Here is a 21,192-nt window from a genome sequence, read left to right as displayed (position 1 = left end):
CTCCCCGCCCCTCACCCCTACTGCTTCCCTCCATATCCCTTCAGGAAAGGCAGGCCTCCCTGGGATACCAACCAAACAAGCAGTCAAGCTGCAGTAAGGTTAGGCCCCTCCCTCATACTGTGTCGGCACAGGAAAACCCAGTAGGAGGTCAAGGGTCGAAAAGCAGGCAAGAGCAGCAGCAGCAGCCCGGCTCCCTCTGTTAGTTCACAAAATCACCAAGCTACACAGCTGTAGCATACATGCGGAGGCGACGCTCAGGCCTGCAGACCTCTGTTACTTCAGCCTGTGAGCCCTGTGAGGCCAGGTTGGTTGACTGTGGTGTCCCTGAGCCCTCTGCCTCAGGTGATCCTTCCTCATCTTCCACAGGATTTCCCAAGCGCCACCACACGAAGCCTCTCTGATAACAATTCTTTTACATAATTTCTTTTGTTCCATTTTTTTATTTTAATTTTTATTAATTACACTGCTTTATTAAAATTATAGCATTTACTATAACAGCAAGAATAATTATATGATTGCACAATACAGTTATGAGGGCTGGAACTTTATTGCCAGCGCAAGTTAAAAACAGCTGTACCATGTGCCATAAGCCCTTCCTTGTATGAAATATTAATCACCATTATTCATGACCAATACAAGGAAATACTCTCCCCCTTATCAGAAAGCTGGCATCTAAGGGCAACTGATTAGCTGACTTTCTAGGAAGAGGGAACTTGAGGAGGACATCTGCAAGCCCCGCCTCCGGTGGACCCCGCCTCTGGCCAGTGGCCAGTATGAGAGGAGCTGAGCTGGCTGTGAAAGTCACACCCTAATTACTACACCTAGAGTGTGTGGCAGGGGAGGAGGGACTTTAAGGCCAGCATCAGCTAAGTAGAAAAACTGTCTCAAAAAATATTAAAAAAAAGAATTCACAAAAAACTCAAGAATTGACTAAGCATAAGAGTATATAAAACTGATAGCTAGAGACAATGGATTCATGAGAAGTGAATTTTTTTTCTTTAAAGATTAATTTATTTATTATGTATTCAGTGTTCTGTCTGCACGCCAGAAGAGGGCACCAGACCTCATTATAAATAGTTGTGAGCCACCGTGTGGTTGCTGGGAATTGAACTCAAGACCTCTGGAGGAGCAGACAGTGCTCTTAACCTCTGAGCCAACCCTCCAGCCTGAGTAGTGACATTCTTGTGCCAAGTCAGTGATTATTCAGAATGACACATTTCTTCTTTCAAATGAATATTCACTAAATTCTTACGTGAGTTTTGCATTTTTAATGCATGATTTCTGTCCAAAATATCTTGATAATCAGCATATATGTGTGTCATATATATATGTATATATATGTCACATATATGTCTTTATTCAGCTATAAAGAACAATGAAAGCATGCAATCTTTAGGAAAGACCTCATCCTTGGGCTAGAATTGGAGATCTACAGCAGGAAGATTCAGGCAAATACCACGTTTTCTCCCATGTGTGGAACCCGGATTATATCTACATAACATGAAAGTAGAAGAGGGACTGTGAAAGGAGGGATCAACAGGAAGGAAGAGGGAGGAAAAGGTAGAGCAATGGGGAGAGAGGATACCGCATTTTCCTCCCACACAGTCTCACTTTCAGCAGACACACACACACATGTGGCAAGAAAGCAGGACGCTGTTGGAGAAGGAAGCAGGAATGAGGATAGGGAAGGGTCGTGAGCGCAGTGAATCGGAACACAGTATAATACAGTATAAATGTATACGCAAATGTATAACAAAACTCATTTTGTGTGCAAACTAAAACTTAAGAATCGAGGCAAGAAAGACAACTTCTAATGCAACTGGGTCCCAGACAGTTTAGTTCCATTCTGACACCGTTTTTCTGGACATGCTGTCAGAGAAGATGGGTTAAAGCCAGGACAAACCCTGCCGCCCCTTAGGGCCCCAGCACAGGCTGCTTATTTCCTGTTTCTTGGACAGCTGGCTTCAGTTGAGCTCCTACAGTCTCATCGCCGGCTTTGGCAGTTTGCTGGACCGGCTCAGGGAACCCAGGACGCGATTTCACCTCCCAGGTGAAGGCCCACAGCTCAGAGCAGCGGGGAGGTGGGCGTGTGCGGGGCAGAGGGTGTTTTTGTAGTCAGGGCTTCCCGCCCTTTCTGGTGCTATGGAAGCCTGCCACAGGCTTAGCAGCTTAAAGCTCTGCAAGTCTTGCTCTTAAGGACTTTTTTTTTTTTCTAATTCTTTGATCCTCCTTCCACTACTTCCAAGCACTGGGGTTACAGGCACGGATCTCCTCATCCAGGGCACACGCTCCAGTGCGTCCGGGATCAGAACCGGAACCTCACTCACACAGGCGAGCTCGGTACAACAGCTCTGTAGAGCTGCACCCATTCGTGCAGCTTCCTTCAGGTACTTTTCTGGGCTGTCAGGACTTGAAGCCGGAAGTTTCTGCCTGGAAGGGACCCCTGGGTCACCTCACTAACATACAAAAGGGTTCATTGTTAATAACAAAGGACTATTGTCACTCAAGAAAATCCGAGGGTTTTAAGAGCTTTGCGCTGAGAACTGGGGATAGATAGAATCTATCACATTAGATTTCTCATACCACAGAACGATGCCTCGACGTTGTATTTATTACACTTGTTTATCATGTATGGGGTGCGGCGGCCAGAGAGCAGCCTCCAGGAGCAGGCTCTGTCCTTCCACCATGTCAGCCCCGGAGATCTAATTCAGGTTGTGAGGTTTGGCACCCACTACTTTCTACCAGTCCAGGGTCAACGTTTTCAGAGCATACCTTACCAGCAGATAGGTATTAGTCAAAAATGTTTTTAAAGTAGTTAACGCAGAAGGAATAAGACCAGTGAAAACCATGGATCTCATAAAGAAAAGACACAATATAAAACCAAACATGCCATTTCATCTTATTTTTGTTTTATTTTTTAAAAGATTGTGTATATGGGTGTTTTGCCTGCATTCCCCGAGGCCATGAGGCCAGAAGAGGGCACTGGGTCTCCTCAAATTGGAATTCTAAGTGGTTGTGAGCCACCACGTCAACACTAGGAATCAAACCCTAGTCCTCTGGAAGAGCAGCGAGTCCTCTTACCCACCGAGCCAACTGGGTCTTTCCTGTCCCTGAGTGCTGAGATGGCACGGGTACCATGACCCCCAAGGTCTTGTTCCCTATCTTTAACCACACTGAAAGATGTGCCTAATACAAAGTAGTGGCAACATATTCAAAACTAAACCAGGTAAAGGAATCGCTGAAAATAGGCAGGAGAAGTCTGAGCTCAGCGTTGCAAAGCAGAAACATCACACACAAGGTTCTACAGAATTTGAAGGTGTGCAGACGAAAGCCGGCTGGGACACCCAGGGTTAAACCTAGGTGGGGTGTACACAGGAGAAAAGCCCTAACCAGGACTGAAACTCAGGGCCAGAAGCTGATGGCTTCAGAACTTTCTTTAACTCTTTAACAGCTGAAGCTGGTGGCTCTGGTGGCTGTTTCTGCTGATATCACCCAGAAATTCTAAAACTCTCTTTAACTCTTTAACTGCTGGAGCTGGTAGCTCCTAGCAATTGTCTCTGCTGATCTTGGAGAGAAACTCAAAGGGAAAAGGAAAGGAGAAGGAGGCTGCAAATAGAGAAAGAAAAGAAGGGGAAAACACACACACGCACACACACGGTGAATGAAGCAGAGGCAAGCTCCAAAGGCTTTTTCATGTATAAATACATGAAAACATACATAGATACAGACATGCAGACAGACATATACACATTCATACATTAGATGGACGGAGCAAACTCTAGAGAGCAAGCTCCACGGAGCACACTCAGGAGGCTCCAAACGCCATCCTACCATGCACACAGCCTCACAGACTGGGAGAAGCGAATTCAAGCAGCTCCAACTGCTACAGGAGAGGTGATCCTATTGTGATCCCTGAGAAAACTTGTCTTTTGTTTGTTGTGGTTCAGCCCTAACACACCTTTAATCCTAGAGCTTTCTGTACACGGGATTTAACAAAGTTAACCTAGGTCAAGAGTCAAAGTAAGAAACGGGTTGGCAGGGATTTACAGAAAGGAGGGACTTGAGAGCAGAGTATTTAAGAGCGTGGAGAAGGGGGGCTTCAGCACCTTAGGCCTCAGCGCTCTACCTCTCGGGCTTTTACCTGTTGGCTTTCTCCTCCCGGGCTTTTGGGAGAGCAGGCCTTTTCCTCCTGGGCTGAACTAGCAAGCTTTTAGCCTTTTCCTTTAGCTTTTGTCCTTTTCCTTCTGGGATGCGAGCTGAGCAGGAAAATCAGCTGGTGCTTTCTCTGCCTCTCTGAGCTAGCTCTTCACCCCAGCATGTGGCTCCTGAGTCTTCATTGGTTGGGATTTTCATTCTTCTATAAAGACATCCAACAACTGGTTTTTTGTTTTGCTCTGTTTTGATTTTGTTTTTTGTTTTTTGTTTTCTTTTTTTTTTTTTTTTTTTTTTTGTAATTGGCTTACATACCCTCTAAAGCAAAACTCTCTAGATCAGAAGAAAAATTTTCTCATGGCCATAAAAACAATTATCACAAAATTTGTTACATCAGAGGGAATTACAGAAGAATTACTGATTACTCATGCCTAACTAAACATTTCTTATCTATCCCTTCATTCCACAGTCTGTTGTAAGCTCAAAGCAATTGTTCTTCATGTCATAAGTTAACAAGGTTGACAAATTTTGAGGAGTTATAGGAGGATAATTGTCTGCATGTCTTTCCATTAGAGCTCACACCTAACTATCTCTTAGCTCCACAAGTTCAGTATAAGTTCAAAGTAATATTTTTATCTTTTTCATTCCACAAGCTCATTATAAGTCCAGAGCAATAGGTTTTGTTTGTTTGTTTTGTTTTGTTTTGTTTTATGGCTTAGGTTAGAAAAATTTACCAAGAAACAGGCCTTGTGTCTTATTTCTGAAGTCTTGTATAGTTAGATTAGCTAATCAGCCATGTTTATAGCCTTTTTATCATGGCTCACACAGATCTGTGACCTCAGCCCTGGCTCTAACCTAGAGTGATGCCTTCCTAGATCAAAACTTGCCTCAAGCCAGTTCTTCCCTGAGCAGTCTGTGTGCTTGTGAGCTGTGAAGACTCACAGAACTCCCTCATGCAGCTTTGCTATCTGTGTGTTGGGGGGACTGAAAGTTACGTGAATCAAAACAGGAATTCTATAAAATCATTATCAGGAACTATAAAATCATCAGTTCATCTAAGCAGCATTATTTTATGAAAGCACCTTTTCGTATTGATCTGCAGGAAGTTTGCCCAACAGAGTGGGTAACTACCCAGGAAACAATACTCAGTGAGGATGTCTCCATGCCGTGATGTATATGAGGGACACAGCAATGACAAACATGAAAAGGAGTATCAGCAGCAAGAAGCAATCTGGAAACAAAATCCCTGGGTCCATGCCTCGCCAGGGCATACCCATTGTCAGCTGGGCAAGAACGGTGGGCCGCCTTCAGGAAGCTCACTTGCTTGGCACAGCCTCCTCTGCATGGCCTGTGCCAGTTTGCCCTATTAAAGATGAATGTTAACACTGAACCATGGACTCGAAGGCTGCTTTTGTCAGAAGCCAGCCCTCTGCTTGGCTGGTGGAAAGCTCTGCATTACTGCCTCCATTTCCCGTCTCTCTCCTTTGCTCTGGGTCATTCTCTTCTTCAGGTACCTTGGATTCCACGGACAACAGGTGTGATACAAGAATATCTTGAGACAAGAGCCCAGACTTTTCCTCAGCAGGAGCAACAACTTCCGAATCACAGACAAAACCCTGCCTGACTAATACAGACAGAATGTTCAACAAGTTTGACCAAGACTGGTAACTATGCAAGAGACTTGCCCCATCTTTCCTCCCCTTCCACATATAATCTGGGGACTTCTGTTAGCACTCAGAAGACAACACTTCTGAACATAAAAATAGGAGCCCTGAGCCCAAAGTGAGTGGCACTATTAGTAGGTGTGGCCTGTTGGAGTGGGTGTGGCCTGTTGGAGTGGGTGTGGCTTGGTTGGAGTAGGTATGGCCTTGATGGAGTAGGTGTGGCCTTGATGGAGGAAGTTCGTCACAGGGGGTGGGCACTGAGACTTCAGATACTCAAGTGTGGCCCATTTTGCCTGCTGATCCAGATGTGAAACCTCAGCTACTTCTCCAGTACATTCTTCCAGCCATGATATTACTGGATTAAACCTCTGACCTGTAAGCCAACACCAATTAAATGTTTCCTTATAAGAGTTGCTGTGGTCATGACGTCTCTTTACAGCAATACAAATCCTAAGACACAGCTGTTACAGGGTTGTCTAAGGGAATTATTTTGCTGGGATTTCACCACATTCAGACTCTCAGATATGCAGAAGCTGCTAAAACTATGTTCAAAGGAGGCCTAGCTGGAGGTGACAGAAGACGTTGGTGTCACCCTTATGAGTCTTTACAATAAATGCAAGAGTTGTGGAGGCGTCCACTCAGGTTCCAGAGGAGACCCTGAGTGAAGAGATGCGCATGGGCTGAGTCTCTGCAGGCAGTCACCAAGAGCATCTGACAGTGCGTGAGGACCCTGAGAAATTACAGATTCCAGGAAGATGTTCTGTCTGTCAAGGGACGCTGCAGCAAGAGCAGGACCACCCAGGAGAGAGACCCTGTGGGCTGCCGCTGACCAGGCCTCACTCTGCAGGGTTTCCCAAGCCCTTGGAAGTCCACGTCTTACCTCTGCCTGCTCTGGATACTAGGCATGAAACTACAGGACTGAATGTCTTTCTTGCTGGGTTTCAGTCTTGCTTTCTTCTCATTCTTCTCTGCTGATTCTTTTGTTATTCCCTTTTGGAATAGGAATGTTTACTCAGAATTATTGTGGCTTGTAAGAACGTAGTTTCTTTCGTGTTAAAGAAGCTTAGGATCACGTGAGAATATAGTCCAGTAGCACAACATTGACCAAATGCATCAGGTTTCAATCCCTCATAGCAGAAAAAAGGAGGAAGAGGAGGAGAAAGGAAAAAAAGGAAGGAAGGAAGGGAAGGGAGAGGAAGAGAAGGGAAGGATGCTTCAAGCTAAGAGTTTGCCTTGAAGTTAAAAGGAAACTTTAGATAAACTTGTGTTCAATGATGAATGATTCCAGCAATACTGAAACTGTTGCAACTTAGAGGTAAATTTTCCTGAATTTTCAGCTGTACTTGAAATATCATTTCAAGTAGAATATGGCCTTCATGTTTATTTTGAAAGTAAGTATCATTAAGGAGATGTGCTTGAGTATCAAGTTGACAAACTTTAGCTTTGTGATAGGCAGTATTGACTGTCAATTTTCAGAGATTCCAAGGGCATTAGAAAAACAGTCTGTTGGTTGTGTATTTAGGGCGTTTCCAGTGATGACTGACAAAGGGGGAAGGCGTCACCCTAAATGTGGGTAACACCTTCCAGTAGACAGGGGCCCAGATGGAATAAAACAAGCAAAAAGAAAAAGGCCTTTAGCATATAAATTCTGTCTCTGCTTCCTACCTGCCGTTAGGTGAGTGAGTTTGTGCTCCATCTCACTTTGGTTGCTATGATACTCTGCATCACACTGTGTCCACAGCAATGGAGAAGGCTGATCATGTACTAAAACCTAGTAAATCCTTTCTCTTTTGTTTTCACCAGGTATTTTGTTATTACTATTATAAAATGCCTCAAAACTCATATATTGGGGGCTGGGATGGCAGCTACCTACCTTTGGGGAAGTGACTGGCTCTTCGGGATCTTGACTTAATAGATGAGTTGATCCAACAATGAATCAGTGATAGAACGGGCATTGTCGGGGGAGTACTGAAAAGTAGACCACTGAGCCTTGCTGGAGAAAATGGGTTATGGGGAGCATATCCTCGAGAGGCTGTATCTTGTTCTGGTCCTTTCCTGCATCCTTTTCGCTCTCTTACATCAATTCTTTACCTATGTCACAAATGACAGCAGTATGGGTATTTCAAGAAGTCTGTTCAGTTATCAGTTTTGAGTGGGTAAAACAGACTAAATTGAGCCAAGGCTAACTTAGAAGAAATACAGTAGTATTAGTGAGAACAACATGCAAAAAAAAAAAAAAAATCAAGAAATACCAAAATGTACAAATGCCAGTGTGCTGGTTGTTTTTGTCCACTTGACACAAACCTGGGAAGAGGAAATCTACAATAGAGAAAATGCCTCCATGAGACTGGCCTCCGGGCAAGTCTGTGGCTTACTTTCATAGTTAACGATTGATGTGGGAGAGCCCAGTCGGCCCCTCGATGGGCGGCCCTGCGTGGTGTAAGAAAGCAGACTGAGCAAGCACGAAGAGCAAGCCAGTGAGCAGCATCCCTCCATGACCTCTGCTTCATTTTCTGCCCACAAGTTCATTTCCTGCTCGAATTTTTGCCTGGACTTCCTCAGTTACAGACGGTTATCTGGGAGTTATGTGATACAATAAACCGTTCTCTCCCAAGTTGCTAGGGTCCTGGGGTTTCATCACAGCAATAGAAACCCTAACCAAGACAGACAGCGTGTGTACACATTGGTGTGGGGGAGGGGACAGAGGAAGCCAGGCCCAGCATGAGCCCGAGACCCTTCACTTCTGGCTGTCTAGGGTCCGTGGGTCCTTCTGGGGCCGAACCAGTCTCCACCACCAGCAAACGCAGCAGCAATCTCCTCCAAGCTGCTGCTGCATTGAAACATCTCTCTGTCCCCTTCAGACTGCCACCCTGACTGTGGCTGGTCCCCCAAACTGCCGCCCCTTCTCTTTCTGGGCTCTCCTATTTATACCGGAGTCTTAGACCACGCCATTCTTCCCGCTAGATGAGGCAGGCTGTTACCAGCTGGCAAGGACCACGCCCGCAGGAGGCAGTTATCAGCTGTGGACAACTGACCCCCAGGCTAAAATCCACACTCAGGATTAGAACAAAGACATTTACACAGCAGAACTGAGTTTTTAAAGAAACCAAATCTCCCATTACAACTTTTCAAAAGATCAGTCATTGTTCTCACAGCCATTCCATCACGTGTTCGAAGTTGTTAAACTCCTCAAAGGCTGTACTGGCAAATTTATCAAGATTCTTTGTATCATTTTTTTAAATTTTAATTAACACTGTTGTGCTTTGTCGCATACACAAAAGTACAGATAAATGGTTTCAGTGGCTCCCAAGTCCATCAGCAGGGCATTGGCCTTTAGGTTTTAATAAAGGAAGGCTTGAGGCAGGAGCATGAAGTATGCCCAGCTAAGAAGCTCGGAAGAGATGCAGGCTGGCTGAGCATTTCTTGGCCTGGTTCCACATGGTGCCTGACAGAAGTCCTTATTGCTTGAAGAAAACAGTGTGGTTCCCGTAGGATGACGCCTTCTCCAAGTCGGTGTCCCCAGCCCATGTAGCTGTCCTCCTCTGAGGGCTGGTCTGTTTAAGCTCTCTGTTGTTTGGGGGTTCTTTTGCTTCCTTACTGTCAGTATGTCTGTCAATCAGGCTTGTTCCTGGAACCCAAGGTGACTTCAAGTTTAAGAAAATGGCTAGACACCTTCAGGTGCTTGGTGGCAGCTGGGGAGGTTCTGAAACGGATCCTTTGTAAAAGCAGCTAATGAGGTGTTTGAAGGGATGCACAGTGAACGCAGAGCTGCCAGGCTCTGATCCTGCCTTTGGTTTTCCTGCAGGCCCGTGGTAGTCACTGATTCCTAACAACAGCGGTTTCCACATTCATGCAACAGTCAAACCGAGTGTTCAGACATAAACGAGTGGCAAGGCACAGAGTAGTCCACCTCTCAGAGCTGCCAACTGCTGCAGGACATCTGGAGCCTAGCTGACAACTGTTTGGAGAGTGACTCATTTCTTACGTGAAGAGGTGCTTGACAGTGTTTGTTTTTATCACTCAAAGTCTCAGTTTTCTACTTAGGAGGATTTGGGATGGTCACGCTTCCTGACAGCCCAAATTAGCCAGGAGAAAGGTCCAGAACGTTAAGAGACAGACATTGCCAGGGGACCACTTAAAGTGGTCTTTGGTTTCTTACTCAACATAATTTTAAATTATTAATCAGACAATCACCCTCTTTTCTCAGATGTTTGTAAGTGTGTCCCTACAACTTTCATTATTCGCATGTCTCTCTGGAATCAAATGTACAAGAAATTCTCGCCTGAGGACAGTAAGTAGTGGTCCCACACCTCCATTCTGACCTTCTACTCAGGTCAGCACTGGGTCCACAATGGAAGGTCCGCTCCCACGGGGTCTCTGTACTTCAGAGGTCACGTCCAAGCATTGGAACCCATACCAGCTTTCCAAATGACTGGCTATGTAAACCGAGGCTTCAGGTGTGCCCCCTCAGCTCAATACTTCATTAGAATGTTTCACACCTGCACATGGCACACCCAGATGAAGAAGCACACAGAAAGAGTCAGGAAGAGTCATGGGAGCAGGCCCTTTTGTCCTGGGAGTCAGACTGTGCCAGCCTCCTAGATGGAGAGATTCACCAATCCAGAAACTCCGGGTCTCAAGGATCCAGAGTTTGTGGTGGAGCTCAGTATGTGGCCTTCGTCTCTCCATTCTTCAGAGTGCGCGAAGAGTGCAATTCAGAGCTCTAGCCTTCTAGCACTTGCTGCTTCTGGGGCCATCAAGAAACCCCATCCTACACCATGCCAGGAGTATAAACTCAGATGTGGTAAGAAAGGTTCCTGCTGCTGATGAAATGCCAAGGGCTTTGGGTGCTAGGGTACAAGGCAAAACCAGTTCTTAGAACAGCACAGTCCCACTGCTTGAGTTGATACTCCAGAGAGTAGACACAGCCTCTGAGGACTCAACTGGGTCTTCTACATTTAGTGACCTGCCTGCTTCTATTGTGCCTGCAGTGACTGATGATCAAGATTTTGTTTCTGTGTAATGTGTGGAGAACTTGGTTCCTTAACTTTTTTATTAGAGATATCACAGAGAAGCTTTTGTTGTTGTTTGTTTGTTTGCCATACTAGAAAATGAACCCAGATTTTCATGCTAGACAAACTCTCTAGCATTGAACTATATCTGAAGCTTTTTTAAAAAATTATTTTTTTATATTGAGTCAAGGTCTCAGTATTTTACCCAGGCAGGCCTTGAACTTGCCATCCTCTCCTCATTCCCTCCTGCCTCAGCCTCCTAAGTAACTGGTATTACAACCCTGTTCCATCAGGATCAGCTCACAAAATTTTTATGGGAAGTTTCTTGTGGCATAAAGACATAAAAGCTGAAGAATTCATACATTTGTTCCACCCTTACAATGGCTTGCATAAATGTTCCTTAGTGATGTAAAAAGTGTTCGGTGGCCTCGAACTGGCAGAAGAGAGGATGCTATGTGTGGATGAATGGTAGTTTAGTGTCAGCATTGATCTCCAGGCTGCTTCTGCCATAAAAAACACAGAGGGTAAAAGCCATCTCCGCTCAGTTACAGACAGTTGTGGACATTATCCTGAGATCAGTTTAGCCTCCTCTCAGTCTGCTGCATATTGAGGTGCAGCCCAGGTTCTGCACTTCATGTAGGCAGAAGGCAATGAGAGAGCAAACAGTAGTGGCATAGTCAGGGAAGCTCACTGGTTTATTTATTCACTTTTCACCCCATCATAGCCCCTCCCTCCTCTCCTCCCACTGCCACCTTCCACCCCTCCTCCCCCCCCCTGTTCCCCAGAGAAAGGGGGCTGTGCCCCAGCCCTCACCCCCTGCCACCAACCCACCCCAGCTGCATCTGGACAGAGCTCTTCCTCTCTCCCCGTAGCCTGGTGAGGCAGCCCCGCCAGGAGAAAGTGATTGGAAAGCAGGCAACCATGTCCATGTCAGAGACAGCCCCCTGTTCCCCTTAGTAGGGACCCACACAAAGCCTGAGCTTCCCACCAGCTGCATCTGCAGAGGGGGCCTAGGTCCAGCCTCTACATGGTTTTTCCTTGGTGCTTCAGGCTCCGGAAGCCGCTCTGGGCCCTGGTTAGTTGGCCACAAAAACTTTGACCCTAAATTTACCCAGTATACAAGACGCCTATAGGTGATAAAGATGGAGCAGAGATGGAGGGAATGGCCAATCAGTGCCTGGCCCAGCTGAGACCCACCCCATTAGAGAGAGCCAGCCCCTGGCTCTAGCAAGACTCTGCTGTGCTTGCAGACAGGAGCCTAGCATAGCTGTCCTCTGAGAGGCTCCACCCAGCAGAGGACCGAAACAGATGCTGAGACTCACAGCCAAGCATTGGGTGGAGTGCAGGGAGCCTTGTGGAAAAGTGGGAGGAAGGACAGAAGGACCTGGGGGTGCCAGGAGCTCCACAAGAAGACCAACGGCATCACTGCCTTTATTTTAAGCTCTTCAGCAAGTGACATATTTCTGCCAGGTATACAAGATTGTGACCTCAGGCCCATAGCATCTTAATTTTAATGACAAAAATTTCACAGTTTCTCATGAAATCCACATCCTAGTTTTATGGTTTTAGCAAGATGATTCTTTTCTAATATTTGAAAGAAATTTTCCACATGTGTGTAGGGGAATAAATTGTATATGACAGTAGAATATTTTAATCCATATTCAGATGCTACAGTGAAAGCATGAAGATATATCCTAGAGTCAAAGCATCCCTATGAGGCAACCAGGAATTCTTCCAGTGGCACCTTCTACATTGTGATATTCAACCTTCTAGATGCATAGAACTCTGAAAGTAATTACAATGAAGTAATTACATCATTTCTGTACTCACAATGTGATCCAAATGTCCAGAACCAACTCAGAGAGCCAAAGTCCAATTCCACTCTCAGCAGCACAGAATTGGGAGTTACATTTTAATAGAAAAGATTTCTTTCATTATTGTGTGTGTGAATGTGTGTGTGCGCGCACGCGCTTGCTTGCTTGCTTGCATGAAAGTGCCTGCAGAAATCAGGAGAGGGTGCTAGTTATCTCAGATTGGAGTTACAGGCTGACCCATACAGTACACTGGGAGCCCAACTCTGGTCTTCTGTAAGATCAAATGTTCTTAACTGCTCTACCATTTCTCTAGACCATACCTATGTTTTTATAGTAGAATAAAATACAGAGCAGAGAAAGGAATTGCTTGGATGTTATACCTACTTATCACCCAAACAGTGTGTGTAGATACATAGCAACTATTACAACATTATACAGTTTGGCGGTTCAAAAGAGAATGCCCTCTCTAGCTTCCCATGCTTGAGTTCTCAGTCCCTAGCTGGTGGTGGTGTTTGGGTATTTAGGAGGAGCTGGACCAAGTCCATCGCTGAGAAGGTCTCCCTGCTGTTTACTCTCAGTTCAAGACAGGCGCACTCAGGTACTCCAGCATCCATACCTGCCTCTTCCCCGCTGGGATGGCCTCTAACCCCTCTGGGATGGTAAACTGCCTGCTGCAAGTTGCCTCGTTCACGATGTTCATCACAGCAACAAAAAGTAACTCATACTTAAAGAATGGTTTCTTTCAATCTCCTAAAAGTCGTTCCTGCTACCCCACAATCCTTGGAAGTCACCAATATTTTTTATTGTCTTTATGGAGGTGCTTTTTCTAGAATGTCAAATAGTTGGAATCATACAGTGTACCTTTTCAGGCTGGCTTCTTTCCACTCAATAACATGTGTTAGTCCTCCTTGCTATGAGGTGCAGCTATGCCAATGGCTGAGGTGGAAGTAATGGTCAACAAATAAACAAACAAACCAAAAAGCAAATGACCCCAAAACAAAACAACAAATAAAAACTCCTCTTCCACTTTGTTTGTCCATGGTTTTTATACTGTTGTTGAACACTATTCCACCCTGGGCGTATGCTAGAGTTGACTAATCTACCTCCGGAAAGACGCTGTGACTGTGTCTGCGCTCGCATGGACACAGCTGCCACAAGCCTCCATCTGGTGTGCAGGAAAGACCAGGGTGTCTGGATCGTGCAGTAAGGCTGTGCTTGCTTTTTGAGAAACTGCCCAACTGTCCTCCAGGGTAGGGGTGGTCTTGGTGTCCTGCCTGCCCTGTTCCTGCTGCTCCGACCTCACAGAACTGGGTGCCACTGGTATTTTCAGTGCTGATCATCGTAATAACGCTAATGGGTCACTATTGCAGTTTTGGTTTCACGGCCAATTCCTGCGTGGAGCTGAGAGCTTACACATGGTAGGCAGGTGCTCCACCACCAAGCTGCACCTCTCAGTCCCTCCCTTCTTTAACCCAGATGCCCATTGTGCTTTGCCGCTGAGTTTTTGTTTGGTTGCATTTTTTTGTATGTTTTGTGTGTGCATATATGCATGTTTGAATGTGGATGGGTGGATGGCTGTGGGTGTGCCTGCGCGTGCACACAGAGGCCCAGGGCTGACATGCCGCGGCATGTCTTACTGACTTGTTTTCCCCCATGCACATTAAGGCCGGGTCTTGCTGAACCTGTGCTCAGTGCATGCCTGTCCCTCTGGGGATTCTGTCTCCACTGGGATGTCAGTGAGGCCGCCACGGCCACCCTGCTTTTATGTGGGTGCTGGAGATTCTAACTCCAGTCTTCCACAGCAAACACTACACACTGAGCTACAGCATGCCTCAGGAGTCCCTTCTTCAGCCTCGGTCCTGAGCCATCCTGGGTACTGACCACTCGGTACCGTGGTGGCACGGGCCTGCCAAGTCAGAGGTGAGGTGTGGGCAGCTGCCACGGGGAGGAGGGCCTCGAGGGAAAGAGACGTAAACTCAGGTAAAAGTGCAGATGTTTATTTAAAATTTAAAAAGAAATCACAAAGCATCACAAGGGGTACGATGCTAAAAGAGAGCATCAACGATGCTAAAAGAGAGCATCAATATTCCTAAATGCAGGAGTACGGCACGAGGATCAGCGCCTGCTATGTCTCTGCTAATTCTTCTCTCCTTTTGTCTGCACGGCTTCACAGCCTTTTCGTAAAATTCCAGGACACTATTTTCACAGTATAATTCAATAGTCCCACTAGTGTGTGCTTGATCAACTTTTAAAACTATTATTGGTAATTTGGATGCATAAACACAGAATTTGCTCACAGATCAGAATGCTTCCTGCAGGGGCTGGGGAGACAGTACAGTTGGTAAATGCTGCCCTTGCAAGCACGGGAGCCTGAGTCTGACCTTCAGAATCCACGTAAAAAGCTGAGCACAGCGTGAGCTTCTGTAATCCCAGTGTTACAGAGATGGAGCCCAGTGCGTGCCTTACAAGCACACACGTACAGACAGCCACGTGCACACTCACTTGCAAACTGCTCCTCACAGTGCTGTTTAGATCATGGTCTGCATAGGAACCCATTGTCTATCACTGCCGTCAAAAAGAGAAGGCTGTGTGACGCATTTGCGGCTGTGTGACGCGTTTGCGGCTGTGCCTGCTGCATCATCAGCTATTTCCTTTGCGGGGGTTTACGAACCCAACTGTTTTGCTGACGATTGTCCACAGACTAGCCTGTTACTTTTGCTTTGTTTCCTCACTGTCGCCTCCATGTTTGTGGCACAGCTCCTGTATGCGTGTCATCCCTCAGCCTCTAGCCCTACACCCCCTTTTCAAGACTCCAGGTGAGTTCACCTAGTGGCAGAGGCACCGCTTCTAGGAGAAGGTTCCTTAACCACATGGGAAGTGAGTGTCCTCAGAGATATGCAACATTCAGCACTCACTGCGCGTGTTCCCAGCTCAACTTCTTCTCTCTGGTTCTCTAGAAAACTGCTCACAACCACTCCCATGATGCCCCAGAACTAGGAGGAACTGGGGAAGACAAATACTTGAAAGGAAAGTAGCAATGGTAAGCAATGATAATTTGAGTGATCTATGTACATACAGGGCAGCGTTCCGGTCAGGTGGAGTAACAGTGGCCGGGTGGGCGGGGCAAACGGCAGGGTTACCGCGACTCGCCCCTGCAGTGTCCCAGTCCTAGAGTGGAAGAAGGAGTTCAGAGAGAAGAAGGAACAACGGAATAGAGTGGAAGAAGGAGTTCAGAGAGAAGAAGGAACAACGGAAAATGTCTTACCGAAGAAACCGCGCTGTGTTTTAGGTGGTGGTGTGCGGTCCACAGCCCCTGACTCCGGTAACTTTTGGCCGAAATGAACCTATTATGACTGGAAAGCATCGCAAGCTGAGGGCGTTCTGCCGCTGCGCAGTCCAGTGCAGCGCAGCTGCGGCTCTGCTGAGGACCGCGCCCCGAGAAAGGTCCAAACTTCCAAGCGGTTTCCACTGAGTTAGCGCTACCCTCACACCATGGGAAGGTGGAAAATTTGTAGCTCAGCCACTGTGTGCCAGGGACTGTTTTTATGCGGTTTTAAATCGTCTGCTATGCTTTCATGTACACTGTAAAACTTTCAATTTCAAAGTGCCAACGTTGACATATGCTAAAGAATTACATCCTGTTTAGGTTTTTTTTTTTCAACTTCTAATGGGATTTGTTTTGCAGATATCAACTTTAAAATGCTCAGGTGAGGCATGGTTTTTCCAAAGCTACACTGGGATCCGTAAGATGTCTGAAGGCCAGAGCTTCTGCTGGTATCGAGTCACCTGAGCAGCAACCCATCAAACCAGACAACACGCCACTTCCCTGTGGAAATGACATCACAGAAACATGAGGTAACATTTCGTGTCCTCCTCCAGTACAACAAAAACAAATTATTTTCTCACCCTGTAAAACTATTTTTTAATTTATTGACAATGTCTTCTACCTTGCCAGCAAAGAGCCCGATGAGACTTACACTTCCCCAGACACGAGACACTTGTTCATCCAGGCACACAGACACAGTGTGCAGCGTATTCAAATCGCATTTCATCTTTGACTTCCTCCGAGTGCGGTGGAGCCTCGCTGAGTCCCACTGAGCCGGTCTCCTAGCACTGGGCTGCCTCAGCGTTCCTCACGCAGCGTTCCCTCTTCATGACCTATGGCTTCACTCTGCTCTGAGTGAGCAGATTGCTTGCTTTATTTGACTTTAATTCATCAAGTTGTTTTTTTTTTTTTTAAGAAATGATGTGTACACTGGCTTGAGTAAATTTAATTGAATTAGGCAAATAGTCAACCTGAAACAACAACAAAAAAAAAATTGAAAAATTCAGGGTGTTGATATTATTGATAACTCTCAAGACGATAGCAAATCCACAGTATATTTATCAAGGAGAAAGTTTAACAGTTAAAAATGATTGCACTTTCCTCTTCTCACTGATACTCCCTCTAATTATTTCTGTTTTGTGACCTCAGAAATAGGGTTTAGGGGCATACGATCAAGAACAGCACAGCAGCCACCTGGACACATTATGTGTTAAAAATAATCACAAGCCCCCAGGGTGCCCTGTCTAAACGGGCAGCTGTTGTCAGCTGGCTGCCTCTAGGCAAGGGGAAAGAACTTCCTGTGAGCTGCGGCCACTGGCTCCAGTGCATAGCTCAGCAGCCAGGCACACACAAGCAACACGAATTCCATTCAGTGAGGTGTTTAAAAAAGAAAAAAGAATGGAAGGTGGGAGGCTGCTCCATTGGGGGACAGAGGTAGAAATGACCGTGACACATTCTCCACATACACGGAATTGTCAAAGAACCAATGAAAAATTCAAACAGCTTCAAAATAACAGAGTACAAGTATCACTACTGCTTAGTTGCACAATTTTAGAAACTACAGTAAGGCAAAATAGCACGCACATAATGATAATGTTTTGGAAGTTTTTGCAACTCTTCTTAAAATATTCAAATACCCTTAATATTAGAAAGTTTGGAAATTAATGCATTTGTGATTGGTCCCCTATAAAGCAAGAATTCATGAGTCATTCCCTCTTATTTAATTTACTTAAATATGTATTTGCCAGAGAAAAATAAACCTGTTCTTTGAACCCTATTGAAATTTATAAAAAGGGAAGAACGTTGAGGGTCAAAACCCGCAGTGTGTCAGTAAACATTCCACTCAGAAATGACAGACTCTGACGTTCCCTGAAGCGGGGCCCTCACTGAAGTCCTTCTGACTCTGTACTACACAAAGTGAGTCACCATAAACGCCCGGTTTGTGATTCTCCTGTGCCCCCGCATGGCACAGCGCAGGCCAGCATCTTATTTTTATGTGGAAAAATTCCGTGGTCCCAGGCAGTGTGTGGTGTAGTCCGCACGCGCAGGGGAGGTAGCAGCAGCGTCGTTTCCTTGCTCTGTTGCCGCCTGGACGTGATGGGAGCAGCTGCGCCAAGCTATCGCTGCCTTGCCCTCCTCGCCAGGACGGATCGCACCCTGAACAGCCATCTAAAAAGACACACTCTCCTTTCAGATGTCTTTGCCGGGTATTTTACCGCAGCAACAGGAAACAGACTAAGACACCCACCCACCGTTTGTTTGCTGCAGGTGCCCTAAGTCCCGGACTGCATCTACTTCCTCAGGACATAGTGTGTGCTGAGCTGCAGGAGGCTGTGAATGACCGGCAGCGTTTGCATGTGTTGATTAAACCCAATTATTTATTTACCGATGACTGCATGTATGTAATTTTTCGGGGATAACGACGGAGCTCAGGTTCCCACACGAGCCCAACAAGTGCTTTACATGAGGACTTACACCCCAGCCTTCTTTTTACTTCGTGTTTGGAGAGAGAGAGAGAGAGAGAGAGAGAGAGAGAGAGAGACTCCCGCTGGTGAGGCTGGGGCAGGCCTTGAACTTGTGATCCTCCTGCTTCAGCCTCACGAGTAGCTGGAATTCATTGCCTGGGCCACCAGGCCTCACTTCAGATTCATTTAACAGTTTGCAAAACTAGTATAAGAACTAAATAAGCTTCAAAATATGAGGGCAAATATTTCATGGGTACAGCCTGTGTGGTGGCTAGTTTTATGTCAACCTAACACAAACTAGTCATTTGAGCAAAGGGAGCCTCGATTTAAAAAATACTTTCATAAGATCAGGCTGTAGGCAGGCCTGAGGGCATTTTCTTAATTAGTGATTGATGGAGATGGGCCTGGCCCGCTGAGAGTGGAGCCATCCCTGGGCTGCTGGTCCTGGGTTCTATAAGGAAGCAGACTGAGCAAGCCATGGGAGCAAGCCAGTAAGCAGCACCCTCCATGGCCTCTGCATCAGCTCCTGCCTGTGGGTTCCTGCTCTGCCTGAGTTCCTGTCCTGACTTCCTTTGATGATGAACTGTGCTGTTGAAGTGGAAGCTGAATAAACCTTTTCCTCCCCACGTTGTTTTTGTCATGGTGCACAGTCAGCAAGGATAACCCTATTATATGAAAATAATTTAACCTTTAAAAAAAAAACAAAAAAACAAAAAAAACAAACCATCATCTTTGGACAGAGTTAATCTCAGAAACTGTACAGTCATGTCCAAAGCCAAGCAGCTAACTTAAAAATAGAAACGTCTTCGCTCAAATGATCAGATTGAGAGGGAGTCGCTGTGGGAGGAGTCCAGATTCTACGTCATTCACGTTTCTCGGCTCTGTTTTGTTTGTATTTGCTTCTGTCTGTGTTGAGACAGTGGCTAGTGACGGCCCAGAGCACTGCCTTTCTAGCATTGTCTGCCATTTCATCCTCTAAGAAAAAATTTTCCATTACTTTTTCTTAGGGTGGAGTGTCCTTGAACTTCAAACAAGACTCCCAGTCACATGCCAATCAAATATCTACCTTTGTTGGTAAGAAAAACAACTATTCACTGAAGAAGTAGAAAGAAGGAACAGTTGCTGGTTGGGTAAAAAGTTAGGTCTGAGAGGAGCCAGAAAGCAAATGATAACTCCCATAAAATTGCTGAAATGTTTGCACACTTGGGAGATTATAAAATAGAGCTATTATTACAAAGGAATCATGAGTTAGGAGGGGAGATAGAAGCCAGCTAGAGAATCTGGTCTAAGAGAACAGCAAGTCAAAACAAAACCAACTGGACCAATTGCCAGTTAGCAGCAGGGTGACCACACAGTCCACTCTCAGCGGCCAGCTGAGTCTCCAGGGCCCTTAAGCTTTCCAAGAAAACTGGGGTGTAGCCGAGCTTCACAGAATTTGTGGGATTTTGGAGTTTTACAGATTGTCCAAAGAGCTCCAGCCCGTTCAAAGGAGCCGTGGAATTCTCTGGATGCTGGCTGACTTAGAACTGTGGCTTAGATATCTTCAGTCTTGGTTACCCATACACCACACACCACAGAATTACATCTTAAAGTGTGGATCCCAAGCGGCAGAGCTGTTAGAAATGCATTTTCTCAGATCACACCCTCAGACTAGTGAAGCAGAAAGCCTGGGTGCCAGGCTCAACAGCTGTGACCTACAGGCCCCTTCAGATTCTGATGGAACTAAAGCTTGAGAGCCATGGACCCAGAAGTAGACCAGAAATTAAGTTTATAAGCCCGATCTTCAAGCATCCTCGGTGCTGCTTCATTCACATTACACATTTCCTTGAAGAAAGTGGAGTCATTATCCTCAAAGCAGCTTTAGATGACAACTGTCCCAATTCAGGAAGACTTTATCATGTCTATAGTATGCTGCTGGTTTTTAGTCACTTACTCCATGAATCTATAGACTGTATGATCATATAAAAGCAAGCATTGTGATTTCCCCTCATCTACTTTATATAAATATGCTGCAGTTGTTTTCAAATTAAGAGCGGTAATAAATTCTTACTGTTATAATACAATATAAAATAGCAATAATTATATGTCTTGAAAATCAGCTTGTATAATGCTGAACTGATCAATATAATACAACATCACACATATTGCTGATGTGTTTGAATACATCCCAAGGCTGTTTCTCAGAAAATACCCATCGCCATCCTGGATAAGAAGATGTACAATAAACAGTGACACTGTGATTATGTAGCATTTACCAGAAATAATGAATGTCAATTAATGTGACTCAGATGTGAGGGTAAAGAGCCACTGACGGCGGTGGTGAGGAAGGCTCCTGCTGTGGTCTGGAGGTGCTAAGATTTACAGAGCACATGCATGTGCCAGATGCTGTGAGTTTGGCACACACTAGTTCACTAGAGCATGAGTACTGCGATGTGGGTGCTTTTGTTAACTCCCTTTCAAAGAGGAAACAGGTTTAGAAAAAGTAGTTACAATTTGCCTAAATAAAAATATCAGTAAATAAGGAGCCAGGGCACAAACACAGCAGTTTGTTAATTCAGAGGGGATACTAGAGTAACCAACTGCAACAACAAAAGAGTAAAAGTAAAACAAGGAAATATAGGTGTAACAACCTTGGATTTAGCAATGGCTTCTTAAATATGAGAAAAGAACAGGAAATCAAGCAGACAACATTGAAATCATAGAGCCTAAAACATGTGTGCTTCAAAGGACTCCAACAAAACAATAACAACAACCCACATG

General features: G+C 45.5%; 2 long non-coding RNA genes across 3 annotated transcripts in view; one reads left to right on the top strand and one right to left on the bottom strand.

The window, feature by feature from the left end:
* LOC132655316 (uncharacterized) overlaps positions 1-21,192 on the bottom strand; it is an 89,030-nt gene that overhangs the window by 44,597 nt on the left and 23,241 nt on the right. Inside the window, exons 2-3 of one of the 2 annotated variants that reach the window (XR_009593171.1) lie at positions 15,908-16,938; positions 14,471-15,810 (exon numbers count right to left, since the gene is read on the bottom strand). This is a non-coding gene — a long non-coding RNA (uncharacterized LOC132655316). Of the gene's footprint in view, positions 1-14,470; positions 15,811-15,907; positions 16,939-21,192 lie in introns of those variants that run through there. The other variant, XR_009593172.1, reaches the window with a different exon arrangement.
* LOC132655317 (uncharacterized) lies at positions 15,852-18,333 on the top strand. Its single transcript, XR_009593173.1, has 3 exons — positions 15,852-15,964; positions 16,328-16,497; positions 18,162-18,333. It is a non-coding gene; the product is annotated as an uncharacterized LOC132655317 (long non-coding RNA).

This window comes from Meriones unguiculatus, chromosome 7 (genome assembly GCF_030254825.1).
Source record: "Meriones unguiculatus strain TT.TT164.6M chromosome 7, Bangor_MerUng_6.1, whole genome shotgun sequence".
Taxonomy (NCBI): domain Eukaryota; kingdom Metazoa; phylum Chordata; class Mammalia; order Rodentia; family Muridae; genus Meriones; species Meriones unguiculatus.
Note: the sequence above shows the minus strand (reverse complement) of the source record. Positions and strands in the feature narration are given on the sequence as shown.